Below are 20,880 nucleotides of genomic sequence, written 5' to 3'. Positions count from 1 at the left end.
AAAGAATTTCATGACTAAGTTTCTCTCGATGGTGTGATCACTAACCTGGAGCCAGACATCATGGAATGTGAAGTTAAGTGGGCCTTAGAGAGTATCACTACGAACAAAGCTAGTGGAAGTGATGTAATCCCAGTTCAGATATTTCAAATCCTGAAAGATGATGCTGTGAAAGTGCTGCACTCAATATGAAAGCAAATTTGGAAAACTCAGCAGTAGCCACAGGACTGGAAAAGGTCAGTCTTCATTTCAATCCCAAAGAAAGGCAACGCCAAAGAATGCTCAAACTACCGCACAATTGCACTCATCTCACACGCTAGTAAAGTCATGCTCAAAATTCTCCAAGCCAGGCTTCAGCAATATGGGAACCGTGAACTTCCAGATGTTCAAGCAGGTTTTAGGAAAGTCAGAGGCACCAGAGATCAAACTGCCAACATCGGCTGAATCATGGAGAAAGCAATAGAGTTCAAGAAAAACAACTATTTCTGCTTCATTGACAATGCCAAAAACTGACTGTGTGGAGCACAATAAATTGTGGAAAATTCTGAAAGAGATGGGAATACCAGACCACCTGACCTGCCTCTTGAGAAACCTGTATGCAGGTCAGGAAGCAACAGTTCGAACTGGACATGGAACAACAGACTGGTTCCAAATAGGAAAAGGAGTACTTCAAGGTTGTATATTGTCACTCTGCTTATTTAACTTATATGCAGAGTACATCATGAGGAACGCTGGGCTGGAAGAAGCACAAGCTGGAATCAAGATTGCTGGGAGAAATATCAATAACCTCAGATATGCTGATGACACCACCCTTATTGCAGAAAGTGAAGAGGAACTCAAAAGCCTCTTGATGAAAGTGAAAGAGGAGAGTGAAAAAGTTGGCTTGAAGCTCAACATTCAGAAAACTAAGATCATGGCATCTGGTCTCATCATTTCATGGGAAATAGATGGGGAAACAACGGAAACAGTGTCAGACTTTATTTTTTTGGTCTCCAAATTCACTGTGGATGCTGATTGCAGTCATGAAATTAAAAGAGGCTTACTCCTTGGGAGGAAAGTTATGACGAACCTAGATAGCATATTAAAAAGTAGCGACATTACTTTGCCAACCAAGGTCCATCTAGTCAAAGCTATGGTTTATCCCGTGGTCATGTAAAGATGTGAGAGTTGGACTATGAAGAAAGCTGAGTGCCGAAGAATTGATGTTTTTGAACTCTGGTGCTGGAGAAGACTCTTGAGAGTCCCTTGGACTGCAAGGAGATCCAACCAGTCCATTCTAAAGGAGATCAATTCTGGGTGTTCATTGGAAGGACTGATGCTAAAGCTGAAACTCCAATACTTTGGTCACCTCATGGGACGAGTTGACTCACTGTAAAAGAGTCTGATGCTGGGAGTGATTGGGGGTAGGAGGAGACAGGGACAACAGAGAATGAGGTGGCTGGATGGCATCACCGACTCTGTGGACATGAATTTGTGTGAACTCCGGGAGTTGGTGATGGACAGGGAGGCCTGGCGTGCTGTGATTCATGGGGTCGCAAAGAGTCGGTCACGACTGAGCAACTGCACTGCACTGAACTTTAGTGATTGCCATTTTCTTACTTGCTTGGGGTTGAATTTCTAGATCTTTTTTCTTCTGTTGTATTTCTTGACGGTATAAGTCCCTTTACCATTTGTTGTAAAGCTCATTTGGTGGAACGGAATTCTCTTAACTTTTGCTTGTCTGAAAATCTTTTTATTACTCCATCAATTTTGAACGAGATCCGTGCTGACTACAACAATCTTTGTTGTAGATTTTTCCTTTTCAGTACTTTACATGTATCTTGCCATTCCCTTCTGGCCTGCAAATCTTCTGCTGTAATATCAGCCGTTAAGCATATGGGGTTTCCTTTGTATGTTACTTGTTGTTTCTCCCTTGCTGCTTTTAATATTCTTTTTTGTGTTTATTCTTTATTAGTTTGTTTATTATTTGTACTGGCATGTTTCTCTGTGGTTTATCCTATATGGTACTCTTTGTCCTTCCTGGACTTGATTGACTATTTCTTCTTCCATGTCGGGAAAATTTTCAACTATAATCTCTTCAAAAACTTTCTAATATCCTTTCTTTTTCTCTTCTTCTCTGCGACCCTTATAATTTGAATGCTGGTGCATTTGATATTGTCCCAGACATCTCTGAATCTGTTTTCAGCTCTTTTAATTCTTTTTACTTTACTGTGCTCTTCAGCAGTTATTTCCACCATTTATCTTCCAACACATTGATTCATTCTTCTGCTTCAAATATTCAGTTATTGATTCCTTCTAGAGTCCATTCTAAAGGAGATCAATCCTGGGTGTTCACTGGAAGAACTGATGCTAAAGCTGAAACTCCAATACTTTGGCCACCTCATGAGACGAGTTGACTCACTGGAAAAGACTCTGATGCTGGGAGGGATTGGGGGCGGGAGAGAACGGGGATGACAGAGAATGAGTTGGCTGGATGCCATCACCGATTCGATGGACATGAGTTTAAGTGAACCCCGGGAGTTGGTGATGTGCAGGGAGGCCTGGCATGCTGTGATTCATGGGGTCGCAAAGAGTCGGACACGACTGAGCGACTGAACTGAACTGAACTGAGAGTATTTTCAATTTCTGTAACTGTGTTGTTTTTCTCTGAATGTCCATTCTTTAATGTTTCTAGGCGTTTGTTAATTGATTCTTGCATTTTCTCCATTTTGTTTTCAAGTTGTTGATCTTTACTATCATTATTCTGAATTGTTTTTCTGATAGCTTTCTTATTTCCTCTTCATTTATTTGGACTTCTGTGTTTCTAGTTTGTTTCTTCATTTGTGCAGTATTTCTCTTCCTTTTATTTTATTTTTTTTAAAGTTACTGTGTTTGAAGTCTCCTTTCCGAAGGCTTCAAGGAAAGTTGAACTCTTTCCTTGAAGAAGGCTGAATTCTTTCTTCCTTTTTGTTTCTGCCCTCCTAAGTTTGGTCCAGTGGTTTGTGTGAACTTCCTATAAGATTATACTTAAGCTGAGATTTTGTTTGTTCATTTATTTTTCCTCTGATAGTCAAGGCTGAGTGAAGTGGTAATCCTGTCTGCTGATGATCAGGTTAGTATTTTTGTTTGTTGTTTAGATGAGGCCTCCTGCACAGGGTGCTCCTAGTGGTTGGGTGATGTCAGGTCTTTTATTCAGGTGGTTTCCTTTTTGTGAGTTCTAACTATTTGTTACTCCATCGGGTTAGTTCTCTGGTAGTCTAGGGTCTTAGAGTCATTGCTCCCACTCCAAAGGCTCAGGACTTGATTAAGATTCCACAAGTGGTTTGTCATGGCATTAAGTAAGATTAAAACAAACATTCAAAAATGGGAAGCCAAAGATGAAACCAGACAAATGGCACTTACTAAATTAGGCCAATAGTAAATAAAATAATGGAATATGCACATATACATATACACCCAGACCAAAGTGAAAACAATGTAAAAGAAATAAACTGCAGTATAGTGACCTGGCAAACAAAGTAAATTAAAAATTATATTTACAAATTAAGAACAAAACTAAATTAATCACAAACTGGAAAACAAAACTAAAGCAAGATGCCAATTGGGGAATAGAGCAATGAAAATAAAATTAACAATATGTTGAGAGAAAAGAAAAAAAAGAAAACAAAGAATAGATATGCAAAGTTAAATAGAGGTTGATGAAGATTTATATACATTAAAGATTAACTGCTAGGGGGAAAGTACATAGGAAAGGGAAGCAAAGGAATAAAAGAAGAAAAAAATGTAATAGGTTGAAAAAATTAAAACGTAAAATTATATAAAATAGAAAAGAAGAAAAAAAAGGGGAAACAAAAACAGGAAACTCCACAGAAATGCAAAAGCCCACATAGACGCAGAGGTTTATAACAATAGAAAGTGTGAGGGAATATACTCATATACCCAAAAGCTAAATCAAAACATTCCAACAAAAATAAAGTATAATAGATTGATCTGGTGAACAAAGGAAACCAAAAATTATGTTTTCCAGAACAAAACTAATTAAAGCACAAACTGGAAAATAAGACTAAAGCAAGGTGCTAATTGGGGATTCAGTTCAGTTCAGTTCAATTCAGTCGCTCAGTCGTATCCGACTCTCCGCGACCCCATGAATTACAGCACGCCAGGACTCCCTGTCCATCACCAAATCCCGGAGTTCACTCAAACTCATGTCCACAGAGTCGGTGATGCCATCCAGCCATCTCATTCTCTGTCGTCCCCTTCTCCTCCCGCCCCCAACCTTTCCCAGCATCAGAGTCTTTTCAAGTGAGTCAACTCGTCGCATGAGGTGGCCAAAGTATTGGAGTTTCAGCTTTAGCATCAGTCCCTCCAATGAACATCCAGGATTGATCTCCTTTCGAATGGACTGGTTGGATCTCCTTGCAGTATAAGGGACTCTCAAGAGTCTTCTCCAACACCACAGTTCAAAAGCATCAATCCTTCGGCGATCAGCTCTCTTCACAGTCCAACTCTCACATCCATACATGACCATGGGAAAAACCATTGCCTTGACTAGACGGACCTTGGTTGGCAAAGTAATGTCTCTGCTTTTTAATATACTATCAAGGTTGGTCATAACTTTCCTTCCAAGGAGTAAGCGTCTTTTAATTTCATGGCTGCAATCAGCATCTGCAGTGATTTTGGAGCCCAAAAAAATAAAGTCTGACACAGTTTCCACTGTTTTTCCATCTATTTCCCATGAAGTGATAGGACCACATGCCATGATCTTTGTTTTCTGAATGTTGAGCTTCAAGCCAACCTTTTCACTCTCCTCTTTCACTTTCATCAAGAGGCTTTTTAGTTCCTCTTCACTTTCTGCCATAAGGGTAGTGTCATCTGCATATCTGAGTTTATTGATATTTCTCCCAGCAATCTTGATTCCAGCTTGTGCTTCTTCCAGCCCAGCGTTCCTCATGATGTACTCTGCATATAAGTTAAATAAGCAAGGTGACAATATACAACCTTGACATACACCTTTTCCTATTTGGAACCAGTCTGTTGTTCCATGTCCAGTTCTAACTGTTGTTTCCTGATCTGCATACAGGTTTCTCAAGAGGCAGGTCAGGTGGTCTGGGATTCCCATCTCTTTCAGAATGTTCCACAGTTTATTGTGATCCACACAGTCAAAGGCTTTGGCATAGTCAATGAAGTAGAAATAGATGTTTTTCTGAAACTCTCTTGCTTTCTCCATGATCCAGCGGATGTTGGCAATTTGATCTCTGGTGCCTCTGCCTTTTCTAAAACCTGCTTGAACATCTGGGAGTTCACGGTTTACATACTGCTGAAGCCTGGCTTGGAGAATTTTGAGTATGACTTTACTAGCGTGTGAGATGAGTGCAATTGTGCGGTAGTTTGAGCATTTTGGGCATTGCCTTTCTTTGGGATTGGAATAAAGACTGACCTTTTCCAGTCCTGTGGCCATTGCTGAGTTTTCCAAATTTGCTGGCATATTGAGTGCAGCACTTTCACAGCATCATCTTTCAAGACTTGAAATAGCTCAACTGGAATTCCATCACCTCCACTAGCTTTGTTCGTAGTAATGCTTTCTAAGGCCCACTTGACTTCACATTCCAAGATGTCTGGCTCTAGGTCAGTGATCATGCTATCGTGACTATCTTGTTCGTGAACATCTTTTTTGTACAGTTCTTCTGTGTATTCCTGCCACCTCTTCTTAATATCTTCTGCTTCTGTTAGGTCCATACCATTTCTGTCCTTTATCGAGCCCATCTTTGCATGAAATATTCCCTTGGAATCTCTAATTTTCTTGAAGAGGTCTCTTGTTTTTGCTATTCTGTTGTTTTCCTCTATTTCTTTGCATTGATCACTCAGGAATGCTTTCTTATCTCTCCTTGCTATTCTTTGGAACTCTGCATTCAGATGCTTATATCTTTCCTTTCCTCCTTTGCTTTTCGCCTCTCTTCTTTTCACAGCTATTTGTAAGGCCTCCTCAGACAGCCATTTCGCTCTTCTGCATTTCTTTCCCATGGGGATGGTCTTGGTCCCTGTCTCCTGTATAATGTCACGAACCTCCGTCCAGAGTTCATCAGGCACTCTATCAATCAGATCTAGTCCCTTAAATCTATTTCTCACTTCCACTGTATAATCATAAGGGATTTGATTGAGGTCATATCTGAATGGTCAGTGGTTTTCCCTACTTTCTTCAATTTCAGTCTGAATTTCGCAATAAGGAGTTCATGATCTGAGCCACAGTCAGCTCCTAGTCTTGTTTTCTCTAACTTTATACAGCTTCTCCATCTCCGGTTGCAAAGAATATAATCAATCTGATTTTGGTGTTGGCCATCTGGTGATGTCCATGTGTAGAGTCTTCTCTTGTGTTGTTGGAAGAGGGTGTTTGCTATGACCAGTGCATTCTCTTGACAAAACTCTATTAGCCTTTGCCCTGCTTCATTCCGTGCTCCAAGGCCAAATTTGCCTGTTACTCCAGGTGTTTCTTGACGTCCTACTTTTGCATTCCAATCCCCTATAATGAAAAGGACATTTTTGGGGGGTGTTAGTTCTAAAAGGTATTGTAGGTCTTCATAGAACCGATTAACTTCGGCTTCTTCAGCATTACTGGTTGGGGCATAGGCCTGGATTACTGTAATATTGAATGGTTTGCCTTGGAAACGAACAGAAATCATTCTGTCATTTTCAAGATTGCATCCAAGTACTGCATTTCGGACTCTTTTGTTGACCATGATGGCTACTCCATTTCTTCTAAGGGATTCCTGCCCACAGTAGTAGATATAATGGTCATCTGAGTTAAATTCACCCATTCCAGTCCATTTTAATTCACTGATTCCTAGAATGTCTATGTTCACTCTTACCATCTCCTGTTTGACCACTTCCAATTTGCCTTGATTCATGGACCTAACATTCCAGGTTCCTATGCATTTAAGCAGTGAAAATAAAAGTAACAAATATGTTGAGAGGAGAGAAAATAAAGAATGAAAATATAGATACACGAAGACAAACAGAAGTAAATAAAGAAGATTTATATACATTAAAGATTAACTGCAAGGGGTAAAGAATATTTAGAAAAGCAGCAAAGGGATAAATGTGGAAAAAGTAATAATAGGTTTTTGAAAAAAAGAAAACCACAAAACTGCAAAACCCCAATGTAGAAGCAGACATTTGTAACAATAATAAAAAATGTGACTTAAGAAAAAAAAAAAAAAAACTCATAAGCTTAATTCAATTTCTTAGTGCCAATGAAATCAGCAACAACAGAGAGGGGCGGGGGGAGAGAAAAAAATCCAAAATATTTTATAGAACAATTAAAAAACTAAGACTAATAAATGACTAATAAATGTTTTTTTTGTTTGTTTTGTTTTGTTTTGTTTTCCCTGTCAGAGTCCTTTCCCTTACTGGAAGTCACAGTCCAACTTACATTCCTAGGATGCCCTCCAACACTGTGCTGATCTCTGGACCTGCTGTGGGGACAGCTCAGATTCTAATCTGTTTCTTCTCCTCAGTGTTCTTGCTTTCAATATCCATAGCTATCAGAGCTAGTGCGTTTTCTTTTGTGGGAGCTCTCAATGGCCTTTTATATATTCCATAGACACAGAGCCTGCTTAGTTCATCTTGTGAATTTAATCTCCAGCTTGTACAGCTAGTCAGAAGGTTTTGGGTCTTTTTCCTTAGCCACACTGCCCCTGAACTTCAATTACAGTTTTACTGCCACCTCTGTATGTCGGTTGTGCACTGGGGCTTCCTCCTGAGGCTGCCCTGGAGGGCTTGGGTCTGCCCCAGTGAGGGCCATGTGTAAACATGGTGTAGCTGCTTAAGTCGCAGGGATTCTGGCAGCACCAGGTACTCAGTGGGGTTGGCTGTTAAGGCACCAGGAAATACAGTGCTCTAGAAGGGTATGGCAAGCAGTATAGGCCAATACACTCCAATACTCTTGCCTGGAGACCCCCCTGACAGAGAAGCCTGGCAGGCCACAGTCCACAGTGTAACAAAGAGTCAGACATGACCGAACCGACCCTTCACACATAGATGCAAGGCTTTTTTCCCTTGTGACAGCTCTGTTCCAATGAGAGTTGAGCATGAAGGTGGTGCAACTGCTTGGTTTTCAGGGGCCCTAGTGGCATCATGTATCCAGGGACACTGACTTCCTCTGTTGCAGGAGTTATGGCCCTGTCTGTCTTTTTTCAAGTGTCTTGTAGCTGGCGATCAGAAGGCTTCCTTGGCCAGTCTTTCTCCATAGCTCTGCCCATTCAGGCACTTAAAGGGCTCCCTTGCTTGGGGTATTTCTCTGTTGTTCAGCACGTCAGGCACACAAAGGGGCACCCTGTGTGGGGTCCTACTCTGTAGTTCAGTGCATCAGGCATTTGATGGGCCAGTCTCTCTATTGTTCAGCTGCTGATGCTGGCCGAGTTTTGCGTGGTTCTGATTGCAGCCATGAAATTAAAAGAAGCTTACTCCTTGGAAGGAAAGTTATGAGCAACCTAGATAACATATTAAAAAGCAGAGACATTACTTTGCCAACCAAGGTCCGTCTAGTCAAGGCTATGGTTTTTCCAGTGGTCATGTATGGATGTGAGAGTCGGACTGTGAAGAAAGTTGATCGCCAAAGAATTGATGCTTTTGAAACGTGGTGTTGGAGAAGACTCTTGAGAGTCCCTTGGACTGCTAGGAGATCCAACCAATCCATTCTAAAGGAGATCAGTCCTGGGTGTTCATTGGAAGGACTGATGCTGAAGTTGAAACTCCAATACTTTGGCCACTTCATGTGAAGAGTTGACTCACTGGAAAAGACTCTGATGCTGGGAGGAATTGTGGGCAGGAAGGAAAGGGGACGACAGAGAATGAGATGGCTGGATGGTGCATGGACATGAGTTTGTGTGAACTCCGGGAGTTGGTGATGGACAAGGATGCCTGGCGTGCTGTGATTCATGGGGTCTCAAAGAGTCAGACACGACTGAGGGACTGAAATGAACTGAACTGAACTGATACATTCTTTTCTACTGGGCAGGTACTCCTGTCCGCTCTCAGATGGTGTTTTGCATGCACTTCTGTGTCTGAAGGTGTATCCCTGATGTATCCTTGGAGAGAGATGTTCTCCCGTCCACCTACTTGTCCACCATATTTTTCTCCCTGTCTATTTCTTAAAGACAGTAGTAAACTTTCCATACTATCTGACTCTTCTTTTCATGAGTTGCTTCCATGTAGCATGCAATTCTGTTTGATAGCATTTTACTCACATCAGAACTTTCTTCAAAATTGAAGTAAATCTTCTCAATATTTTCAGCTGTTTTATGTTGTATACTAAATCCTTTGTTGTTGTTTCAACAGTCTTCAAATCATGTTTATCGGGTGTATATTCCATCTCAAGGAACCACTTTTTATGCTCACTCATAAAAAACAATTCCTCATTTGCTTAAGCTTTACCATGAGATAGCAATAGTGCAGTGTTTCTTCATGCTGCACTCTTAATTCTGATTTTCCTTTTATTTACACCATACCTGAAGTTACTTCTTCCACTGAAACATGAATTCCTTAAAGTCATCCATGAGAGTTGGAATCAAGTTTTTCCAAATTTCTGCAGATGTTGATAATGTGGCCTCAACCCATGAATTATGAATGCTTTTAATAGATTTAGAATGATAAATCCTTTCCAGAAGTTTTCCAAATGATCGTGCCCATATCCATGGGAGGAATCATACTTACAGTAGCTATAACCTTACAACTTATTTTTTATAACCTTATAAAAATATATTTATTAAATTACAAGACTTGGAAATCAAACTTACTCCTTGATCTGTGGGCTGCAGAATGCTTGTTGTGTTAGAAGGCATGAAACTAAAATTTATTTCATTGTACATCTCCATCAGAATTCTTAGGTGACCAGGTATATTGTCTATGAATAGAAATACTTAAGAAGGAATCTTTTTTGTTTGTTTGTTTGTTTTCCCTGAAAAGTTTTTTCAAGAGCAGGCTAAAAATACTCACTAAACTTTATTGCAAATAGATGTGCTGTGCTGTCATCTGGATTTTATTTTTCCATTTATAGAACACAGTCAGAATAGAATTAGCATAATCTTTAAGGACCATAGGAGTTTTGGACTGGTGAAAAATAATTGGCTTCAACTTAAAGTTCTCAGCTGCATTAGTCCCTAACAATAGAGTCAGCATATTTTTTGAAGCTTTACAGGCAGGTATTGACTTCTCTTTGCTAATCATGAAAGCTCCTAGATGGCATCATTTTCTAAGAGAAGGCTGTTTCTTCTACGTGAAAATCTGCCGTTCATTGTAGCCATCTTCATTAATCAACTTGGCTAGATCTTCTGGATAGCTTGCTGAAGCTTCTCTGTTGGCTCTTACTGTTTCAATTTGTACTTTTATGTTATATAGAAGACTTCATTCCTTATACATCATAAACCAAAGTGTGCTGGCTTCAAGTCTTTCTTTTGTAGCTTCCTCACCTCTCTCAGACTTCAAAGAATTAGAAAGCATTAGGACTCTGCTCTGGATTCACTTAAGGGAATGTAGTGTTTGATTTGATCTTCTATCCAGACAACTAAGGGTTTCTCTGGTGACTCAACAGTAAAGAACTGGCCTGCAATTCAGGAGATGTGAATTCAATCACTGGGTTGGGAAAATCTTCTGGAGGAGGGAATAAAAACCCACTCAAGTATTCTTGCTAGAAAAATCTCATGGACAGAGGGGCCAGGCAGGAGGGGTACAGTCAGTGCAATTGCAAAGAATAGGGCATGACTGAGCATGCATATATGTAACAGAACACTAAAAATTTCTATTTGTAATAACGTTCCTTTACTCTTATCGTTTATATGCTCCCTGGAGTAGCACTTTTAATTTTCTCTAAGAATGGTTCCTTTGCACTCACAACTTGGCCGAATGTTTAGTGAAAGAGGCCTAAATTTTGGCTTTTCTCAGCTTTGGACATGACTTCTTTGCTAAGCTTAATCATTTCTATCTTTTGATTTAAAATGAAAGATGTGTAGCCCTTCTTTCACTTGTCACTTACAGGCTATTGTAGGGTTATTAATTGGCCTAATGTTAGTACTCGGAGAAGGCAATGGCAAGCCACTCCAGTACTCTTGCCTAGAAAATCCCATGGATGGAGGAGCCTGGTAGGCTGCAGTCTATGGGGTCGTGAAGAGTCGGACGGGACTGAGTGACTTTACATTCACTTTTCACTTTGGAGAAGTGAAATGGCAACCCATGCCAGTGTTCTTGTCTGGAGAATCCCAGGGATGGGGGAGAAGAAAATGGCAACCCACTCCAGTGTTCTTGCCTGGAGAATCCCAGGGACGGGGGAGCTCGGTGGGCTGCCATCAATGGGATCACACAGAGTTGGACACGACTGAAGTGACTTAGCAGCAGCAGCAGCAGCAATGTTAGTACTGTTGTGTTTCAGGGAATACAGGGACCCAAGGAGAGTGAGGTAGAGGGAGAATGGTCAGTTGGTATATCAGTCAGGACACACACAACACTAACCTGTTAATTTCCATCATCTTATATAGGCATAGTTCTTGGCACCACCACACTCCAAGCAATTACAATAACAAGATCAAGTTCATTAATCACAGACCACTATAATAAATATAAAAATAATGAAAAATGTCAAATATTTTAAGAGTTAACAAATAGTGTTGCAGAGACATGAAGTGACCAAATGCAGTTGCAAAAGGACCCCTACTAGTTGCTTGATTCATGGTTGCCACAAACCTTCAGTTTGTAAGTAGCACAGTATATGTGGAGTATAGTAAAGTGAAACACATTAAAATTAGGTTTGCTTGCATATTTCATTAAAATATATGGTGGTATCAGCAAACTGATTCTAATATTTGCAGAGAAAGACTTAATAGCCAACACAGTATTAAAGGAGAAAAACAAAGCTGTAGGGCTGACGCTACCCAACCTCCAGACTTACAATAAAGTTACAGTAATTGAGACACTGTGGTACTGATTAAAGAATAGACAAATAGATCTCTACAGAGAAAGATCTACATAAATATAGTCAAAAGAGTTTTGATGAAGAGGTAGACACAATAAATGGAGCCTTTTCAACAGGTGGTGCTGTAGCAATTAGATATCCACATGTAAAATTAAATATATATATATATATACCCTTCTAAAATATTTTCTGAAACTAGATCATCAGTTCAGTTCAGTTCAGTCGCTCTGTCGTGTCCGACTCTTTGTGACCCCATGAATCACAGCACGCCAGGCCTCCCTGTCCATCACCAACTCCCGGAGTTCACTAAAACTCATGTCCATCGAGTCGGTCATAGACAAGAGTAAAACACAAAACTATAAAACTCCTGGAATATAACATAGGAGAAAACCCAGATGACGCTTGGTTTTGTGGTGACATTCTTTTTCATGTAACATAAAAAGAATGATCCACGAAAGAAAACACTGATAAGCTGTACTTCTTTAAAATAAAAAAATTCTGCTCTGTGAAAAACAATATCAAGAGAATTAAGAAGATAAGCCACATAATAGGAGAAAATATTTTCAAAAGATAAGTCTGTTAAAAGTCTGTTATCTAAAATATAAAAAGAACTCTTAAAGCTAAATAATAAAAAGAAAAGCAATCTATTTAAAACATAGGCCAAAGACCTTAACAGATTCTTTACCAAAGCAATAAATACAGATGGCAAATAAGGTAATAAAAACATAATGTGTCATGTGTCATCATGAAATGCAAATTAAAGCAATAAAAATACATCACTACACACATCAGAATGGCCAATATCTAGAACATTAACAACACCAAATGCTGGCGAGGATGAACTCTCTCTCTCTTTTTTTTTTATTGGAGGCTAATTATTTTACAATATTATATTGGTTGGTTTTGCCATACATTGACATGAATCCACCCCGGGTGTACATGAGTTCCCTTCCTAAACATCCCTCCCATCTCCCTCCTCCCCTTATCCTCCTTTCAGAAACTCTCAACAGTAGCAACTCTAATTCATTGTTGCTGGGAATACAAAACGGTATGGCCAATGTGGGAGATAGTTTGGTGATTTCTTACAAAACTGAACGTACTACTAACCTATAATTCAGCTGTCATGCTTTTTCCTATTTACTCAAATGAGTTGGAGACTTGTGTTTACATACAAACCTGCACATGGCTATTTATAATAGGGCTTCCCTGGCTCAGATGGCAAAGAATCCACCTGCAGTGTGGGAGACCTGGGTTCAATCCATGGGTTGGGAAGATGCCCTAGAGAAGGGCATAGCAAACCACTCCAGTATTATTTCCTGAAGAAACCCATGGACAGAGGAGCCTGGCAGGCTATAATCCATGGGGTCACAAAGAGTTGGACACGACTGAGTGACTAAACACACAGCACACACAGCAAAAGCAGATGAATGGGTAAACAAATTTTCTTACATCCAGATGAAGGAATAGCATTCAGAGCTAAAAGCAAATGAGTCATGAAAATGGAGTGAAAAGTTAAATCCGTTTACTAAGTGAAAGAAGTCAAACAGAAAAATATAAAACATTCTATAAAAGGTGAACTATGGAGTGAGTGAAAAGACTAGTGGTTGCCAGGAGTTAGGGTTGAAGAGAATGATAAATAGTCAGAACACAGAAGATTTTTTAAATGATGAAAATGCTCTGAATTATACATAGTAATATATTATACATCTTATTACATATTTGTCCAAACCCATAGAATGTAAAAAACTAGCAATGAACATTAATGTAAACTCTGAACATTGGGTGACTATGATGTGCCAACCTAGTTTATCAATGGTAACAAATGTACCATTGTGAGGGAAATGTTGATAATTAGGGCAACTATGCATGTTGAGGGGCTTCCCTCATTTCTCAGCCGTAAAGAAACTGCCTGCAGTACAAGATATGCAGATTCGATTGCTGTATTGGGAAGATCCCCTGGAGGAGGGCTCTGCAACCCAGTGCAGTATTTTGTCTTTTGTCCCTTGGACAGAGAAACCTGGCGTGTTACAGTCCATGGGATCACAAAGAATCAGACACGGCAAGCCACTGAGGATGAACACACACATGTGTGTTGAGGGTGGAGAGTATATGGGAAATCTTCATGCCTTCCTTTTAATTTTGCTATGAACCTAAAACTTTTCTTAAAAAGTTATTGTGAATTAAAAAAAATATTTATAAGGCATTGTAGAGGCTAAATGGATCAAAATAATGCTTAAATTAAAATATATATATATATGTTATATATAAAAATAAATATATACATAGTACTAGTTTTTTAAGGCTGCTGCAAAAATATACCACTAACAGGGTGGCTTGAACAAATTATTTTTTTCATGATACTGGAGACTCAAAATCAGAGATAAAGTTTTTATCAGGGATCCTTCCTCCTGATGTCTCATCTCTTGGTTTATATATTGTCTTTTGTTTCCCTCAAGGTCCTTCCTGTATAAGGGTTTCTAGGTCCTAATCTCCTTGCCTTATAAAAGGATCATTCATATTGGATTGAGACCCACTTTATTAAACTCTGGGGCTTGCCAGGTGGTGCATGTGGTAAAATACAAAACAAAACAAGCAAAATAACCACCTGCCAATGCCCAAGACATGAGACATGTAAGAGATGCAAGTTTAACCCCTGGGTTGGAAAGATCCCCTGGAGGAAGGCATGGAAAGCCACTCCAGTATTCTTGCCTAGAGAATCTCATGGACTGAGGAGCCTGGCGAGTTACAGTCCATAGGGTCTCAAAGAGGTGGACATGACTGAAGAAAATTAGTATGCATGCACCAATAAATTCATTCTAACTTTAACTACCATATTAAAGATTCTACCTTCAGGTAGTTACATTCTGATACTGAGAGTTATAACTTCAATGTGACAGTTTAGTAAGGGGAATATAAATAAGCCCATAATGCTTGCATGTGTGTGTGTATGTGTATTATATATGTATATATATGTACACATATATATATATATATATACACATATAGTCACATATAGTAACAAGCATCATTCTTGGAGACGGTGTATATATACATATATGTGTGTATATATCAGTCAGTTCAGTCACTCAGTCGTGTCCGACTCTTTGCAACTCCATAGAATGCAGCATGCCAGACTTCCCTGTTCATCACCAACTCCAGAGCCTGATCAAACTCATGTCCTTCGAGTCGGTGATACCATCCAACAATCTCATCCTCTGTTGTCCCCTTCTCCTCACTCCTTCAGTCTTTCCTAGCATCAGAGTCTTTTCCAATGATTCAGTTCTTTGCATCAGGTGGCCAAAGTATTGGAGTTTTAGCTTAAGCATCAGTCCTTCCAATAAATATTCAGGACTGATTTCCTTTAGGATGGACGGGTTGGATCTCCTTGCAGTCCAAGGGACTCTCAAAAGTCTTCACCAACACCACAGTTCAAAAGCATCAATTATTCAGTACTCAGCTTTCTTTATAGTCCAACTCTCACATCCATACCCAACTACTGGGAAAACCATAGCTTGACTAGACGGACCTTTGTTGGTAAAGTAATACCTCTGTTGTTTAATAGGCTGTCTAGGTTGATCATAGTTTTTCTTCCAAAGAGCAAGCATCTTTTAATTTCACCATAGCTTTGACTAGATGGACCTTTGTTGGCAAAGTAATGTCTCTCCTTTGTTTTTAAAGATTTCAAGTTGCATAGTGACACTCTCTCCAGATACAAAAAGTAGGTACAATTCAACTCAACACAGGAGTTTGTGTGCAAGGTTAGGGAAATCTGAGACATTGTGTAGAAAGTTAGATTAAAGATGATACTGTAGTTTTCTTTTTGTATGTTTTGAGGGTGTGGCTTTTCCTCTGTCACTTGAACTTAGCAAAGAAATGGTTATCCTGATGGAATATCAACAGTTGCTGCTACTGCTAAGTCACTTCAGTTGTGTCCGACTCTGTGTGACCCCACAGACGGAAGCCCACCAGGCTCTCCGACCCCTGGGATTCTCCAGAGGGATTCTCCAGACAAGAACACTGGAGTGGGTTGCCATTTCCTTCTCCAATGTGTGAAAGTGAAAAGTGAAAGTGAAGTCGCTCAGTCGTGTCCGACCCTTAGCGACCCCATGGACTGCAGCCTACCAGGCTCCTTCATCCATGGGATTTTCCATGCAAGAGTACTGGAGTGGCTTGCCATTTACCCACGTAAAAATGGACAAATTCTGAAAACTGAATAATTAAAAAAAAAAAAAGTCACTGCTTCCTCCCTCTACATTTTGCTTTTTAAAACATCCATATGTGGGTTTTTTTTTTTTTAAGTTTTTGATTCGATTTTTTTTTTTTTAATCCTGAAAAGTAGACAGTAAAACAGCTACTGGAAGAATTTACAACCAACTGCATGACAATCTGGGAAGCTGAAGTGCCCTTGCAGGGCTGGGAAGAGAAGACAGGAAGGGGACCTCCCTCTGACCTGTAGCCTCACTGTACGACCAAGGAGGGGGCTCGGGTCTTTAGTCCAGAAGGTGGAAGTGGGGAGGAGGACGAGGTGGAGGGGAGCGGGGCAAACAGAAAATAAAAGGTCACCGCTGCCTGTTCGAATCCAGAGGAAATGCCCAGCCCCATGTGGGGGAGGAGCCCCTCAGAGCGGAGGCAGCCCTGAGGGACCCTGTCCCCAGCACGTGGGACCCGGTGGGCGTGGGTGAGGAAGGTCAGAGGGTCGCGGTGGGTGCTGGTGGAGGAAGCCGGCCGGGGCCTCCAGGACACACCAGCCGCTGTGTGCATGTGACTTCCCGTGTGTTCTCCAGGATGCACTGGCCAATGTGTGTTCTCCAGGATGCACTGGCCAATGTTTGTTCTCTGTGTTCTCCAGGACACGCCAGCTGCTGTGTGCTTGTGCCCCCCGTGTGCTCCCAGAGTAGCTCCGCTAGTCATAGTTCCCTGGTACAGTAGCTACTGGTCCTGGTTCTGATAGTCCTGGTTCCACGACAGGGAGTGCTGTTGATACTTGTTGCAGTCGGGCTGAAGGTAGGTCTGTGCCACGGGCAGTGGTAGGGGGTGCAACGGGCTGGATTGCAGCCCTGTAGCTTGCATAGTTGTAGGCAGGTGGTGGCGGAAGTGAGGTGGTGGGGCTGTGTTGGTCTGACTGGACCCTCCCTGGTTGTAGGAGGTTGCTGGCTGTAACGACTGTGGAGGCCCGTAGCTGCTAACCAGAGGGGTGCTGGTATTGGAGCTCAAGCGGAGGACATTGCAGCTGGCCCCTGGGGTGTTCGGAGCAAGGCTGTAAGTGGGTGGTGGTGGAGGCTGCAGTGGGGGAGGCTGATGCTGGGGAACCCGGTTGTAGCTGCCTCCGTTGTTGGAGTTGTTGCCCTGGTTGTTACCCCAGGGGCTCTGCGTTGTAGCCACCAAATCCACTATGGTTCAAATCTCCTGGGTAGTTGCCTCCTGCACCGCTGCCTCCTCCTTAGTTCTGCAAGCCTTCTCAGTTGCCCCCCAGGGACCTCGGTTGTCACCATACTTGGAACTGCTGCCACCCCCGCAGCCCCGTGAGTGACCCCACCTTGGTGGTCAGCAGTCCCTTCATCAGTGGTCCCACCCCACTGGCCTTCCTCACTAGCTGCCTCGCTAGCTTGCCTGCGGCCTCTTGCCAGTGGTTCAATGAACAACACCTCGTCAAGAAGTTCCCGAGCATCAGGCAACAATAAGCTGGCTTTCTTTTCTAAGACCCCATGACCTGGGACATCCTTCCCTTCTTCGTAGGTCTGCTTTATTGTTCGGTCTTTCAGGTCCTGCTCAGTGGGGCAAATTCCAAGAGCTTTGCGCTGCAGGCCTTCACAAGGTCTCATTTTTCATCTCTGGGTTGACCCATAGACATTCGTCTGACTTAGGCTATCGTTCCGCTTCTTGCAGGCAGTGATCTGAACTAGACGGTTGGGCACTGGGTGGTGGCCAAGGGCAACAGAACGGCCCAGCAGCCCGTGTGCTTCCACTGAGTCCTAGGCTCATTACCCACGTCTCATCCATGGATGCGCTGCCATCCAGGAGGTTGTGCTTATTGAGGGGTTGCAGGCTGCATGTTTGATGGCCCACATGGTTTTTTTTGCAGTGGGCAGGCCTGCCAGCATGAGAATCTTACACTGCGCCTTGCTCTTTGGTCCAAAGGTGCCCTCATTGTGCTCACTCAGGGGAAGGTGCTGGGTGAAGGTGAAGGCTGGCAAAACGGAGCAGTAGGACTCGGCCTGCTACCCGAAGTTGAATGCCACCACACAGTTCTTCACCAGGACCTGAGGGTAGAGGTCCTGACCACCCATAAGGCGTCCGTCTGTATTCAGAAGAAAATGCCCATCCAGTTCCCAGTTTTGGTGAAGGAAATTTCCACATCGTTTCCAGATTCAGAGTCCACAAAGCAGCCAATTACTTTATTCTCTCCAAAGTTGTCTACAGAGTTCTCAAAGACGCTATTGGTGAACTTGTTCCAAGTGCCTCCATAGCTATAGGAGAAAGCCGCTCAGCCTAGCTGAGTACTGCAGGTGTCCAGGGACCAACCAATGCAGACCATGTGTGGGCCGGGCTCCATTGCCGGAAGGTGCATCACAGTTTAGTTCAGTTCAGTTCAGTCGCTCAGTCGTGTCCGACTCTTTGTGACCCAATGAATCACAGCACACCAGACCTCCCTGTATATAACCAACTCCCGGAGTTCACTCAAACTCATGTCCATCGAGTCGGTGATGCCATCCAGCCATCTCATTCTCTGTCGTCCCCTTCTCCCCCTGCCCCCAATCCCCCCCAGCATCAGAGTCTTTTCCAGTGAGTCAACTCGTTGCATGAGGTGGCCAAAGTATTGCAGTTTCAACTTTAGCATCAGTCCTTCCAATGAACACCCAGGATTACTCTCCTTCAGAATGGACTGGATAGATCTCCTTGAAGTCCAAGGGACTCTCAAGAGTGTTCTCCAGCACCACAGTTCAAAAGCATCAATTCTTCGGCGATCAGCTTTCTTCACAGTTCAACACTCACATCCATGCATGACCACGGGAAAAACCATAGCCTTGACTAGACGGACCTTGGTTGGCAAAGTAATGTCTCTGCTTTTTAATATACTCTCTAGGTTGGTCATAACTTTCCTTCCAAGGAGTAAGCGTCTTTTAATTTCATGGCTGCAATCAGCATCTGCAGTGATTTTGGAGCCCAAAAAAATAAAGCCTGACACTGTTTCCACTGTTTTCCCATATATTTCCCATGAAGAAATGGGAGCAGATGCCATGATCTTCGTTTTCTGAATGTTGAGCTTCAAGCCAACCTGTTCACTCTCCTCTTTCACTTTCATCAAGAGGCTTTTTAGTTCCTCTTCATTTTCTTCCATAAGGGTGGTATCATCTGCATATCTGAGGTTACTGATATTTCTCCCAGGATTTTGATTCCAGTTTGTGCTTCTTCGAGCCCAGCTTTCCTCATGATGTATTCTGCATATAAGTTAAATAAGCAGGGTGACAATATACAACCTTGACGTACTCCTTTTCCTCTTTGGAGCCAGTCTGTTGTTCCATGTACATTTATAACTGTTGCTTCCTGACCTGCGTACAGGTTTCTCAAGAGGCAGGTCAGGTGGTCTGGGATTCCCATCTCTTTCAGAATGTTCCACAGTTTATTGTGATCCACACAGTCAAAGGCTTTGGAATAGTCAATGAAGCAGAAATAGATGGTTTTCTGGAACTCTCTTGCTTTCTCCACGATCCAGCGGATGTTGGCAATTTTATCTCTGGTGCCTCTGCCTTTTCTAAAACCAGCTTGAACATCTGGAATTTCACAGTTCACATATTGCTGAAGGCTGGTTTTGAGAATTTTGAGCATGACTTTACTAGCGTGTGAGATGAGTACAATTGTGCGGTAGTTTGAGCATTCTTTGGCATCGCCTTTCTTTGGGATTGGAATGAAGACTTACCTTTTCCCAGTTGAGCTATTTCAAATCCTAAAAGATGATACTGTGATAGTGCATCACAGAACTTTATTGATCTTCATCTCAAAGCACGCATGGCCCCTCTGACCCCATAGCTGTCATAGGCTCCTGACCACAGGCATGCAAAACCTTCAGTTGTGAGTGAATAACTAGCCACTAGTCCGGGCTCGGGCCACCTTGAAGGAGAGGTTGTAGGTACAGGTGTCAATGGCCACCAGCTTGTCGTCTCAATGGATGAAAGTCATCTTCGTCCTATTCAGCCGGAGGCTGAAGAGATCACAACCTCCTATCCTCCCGGTGCTCAAAGTACCCCCATCCCCGGTTTTCTTCATAAGGCCTCTTGCAACTCTGGAGTTGTCTGGTTTGTGTTAAGATGATATTTCGGTGGGAGGAAGCTTGTGGGTACTTCTTGCTTCTTCTCTGTCTTTCCTTGTGGGCAATAGGCTGGCTACTTCTGGGCCATTTCCAGCAGTCTCCTCTCGTCACCAGACTCGTTCTTTGGCTTGATGGCCTGTGTCTCACAGAAGTGGTTCTGAATGGTGATATTGTCCATGACATCTCGTTCCTGTGCCCGGGTCACCCGGTTTGTCATTGGCCTCGAGCTCCCGTGCGTCATTGGGCTCCTCAGCCTCCAGTGCACCTGCCACTTCTCAGCAAGCCCGGCCTTGAGGACGCGAGTGTTCAGGCCGTGGCTCTTCAGAGCCTTGTGAAGTTCGTTCACCTTCAGACGCAGCACATCCATGGCCCTGCCTGGGGAGGCCCAGCCTCCCAGGGCTCTTTCCCCCTTGAATGTTTCCTCTCAGCAGGGGAAGGGGAACTTGGCGGGGGGGGGGGCACTCCAATGGCCGCAGGTTCTCTGCTTTTTAATATGCTTTTTAGGTTGGTCATAGCTTTTCTTCCAAAGAGCAAGTGTCTTTTAACTTCATGACTGCAGTCACCATCTGCAGTGATTTTGGAGTCCAGAGAAATAAAATCTCTTACTGTTTCTATTGTTTCCCCATCTATTTGGCAT

General features: G+C 42.3%; 1 pseudogene; it reads right to left on the bottom strand.

The window, feature by feature from the left end:
• Positions 1-16,553: 16,553 nt before the first annotated feature.
• LOC129561274 (heterogeneous nuclear ribonucleoprotein U-like protein 1 pseudogene) lies at positions 16,554-20,610 on the bottom strand (annotated as a pseudogene).
• Between the last annotated feature and the right edge of the window lie 270 nt (positions 20,611-20,880).

The sequence above is a fragment of the Moschus berezovskii genome, chromosome 10 (assembly GCF_049115385.1).
Source record: "Moschus berezovskii isolate FMDL1 chromosome 10, NW_MosBer_1.0, whole genome shotgun sequence".
NCBI lineage: Eukaryota > Metazoa > Chordata > Mammalia > Artiodactyla > Moschidae > Moschus > Moschus berezovskii.
Note: the sequence above shows the minus strand (reverse complement) of the source record. Positions and strands in the feature narration are given on the sequence as shown.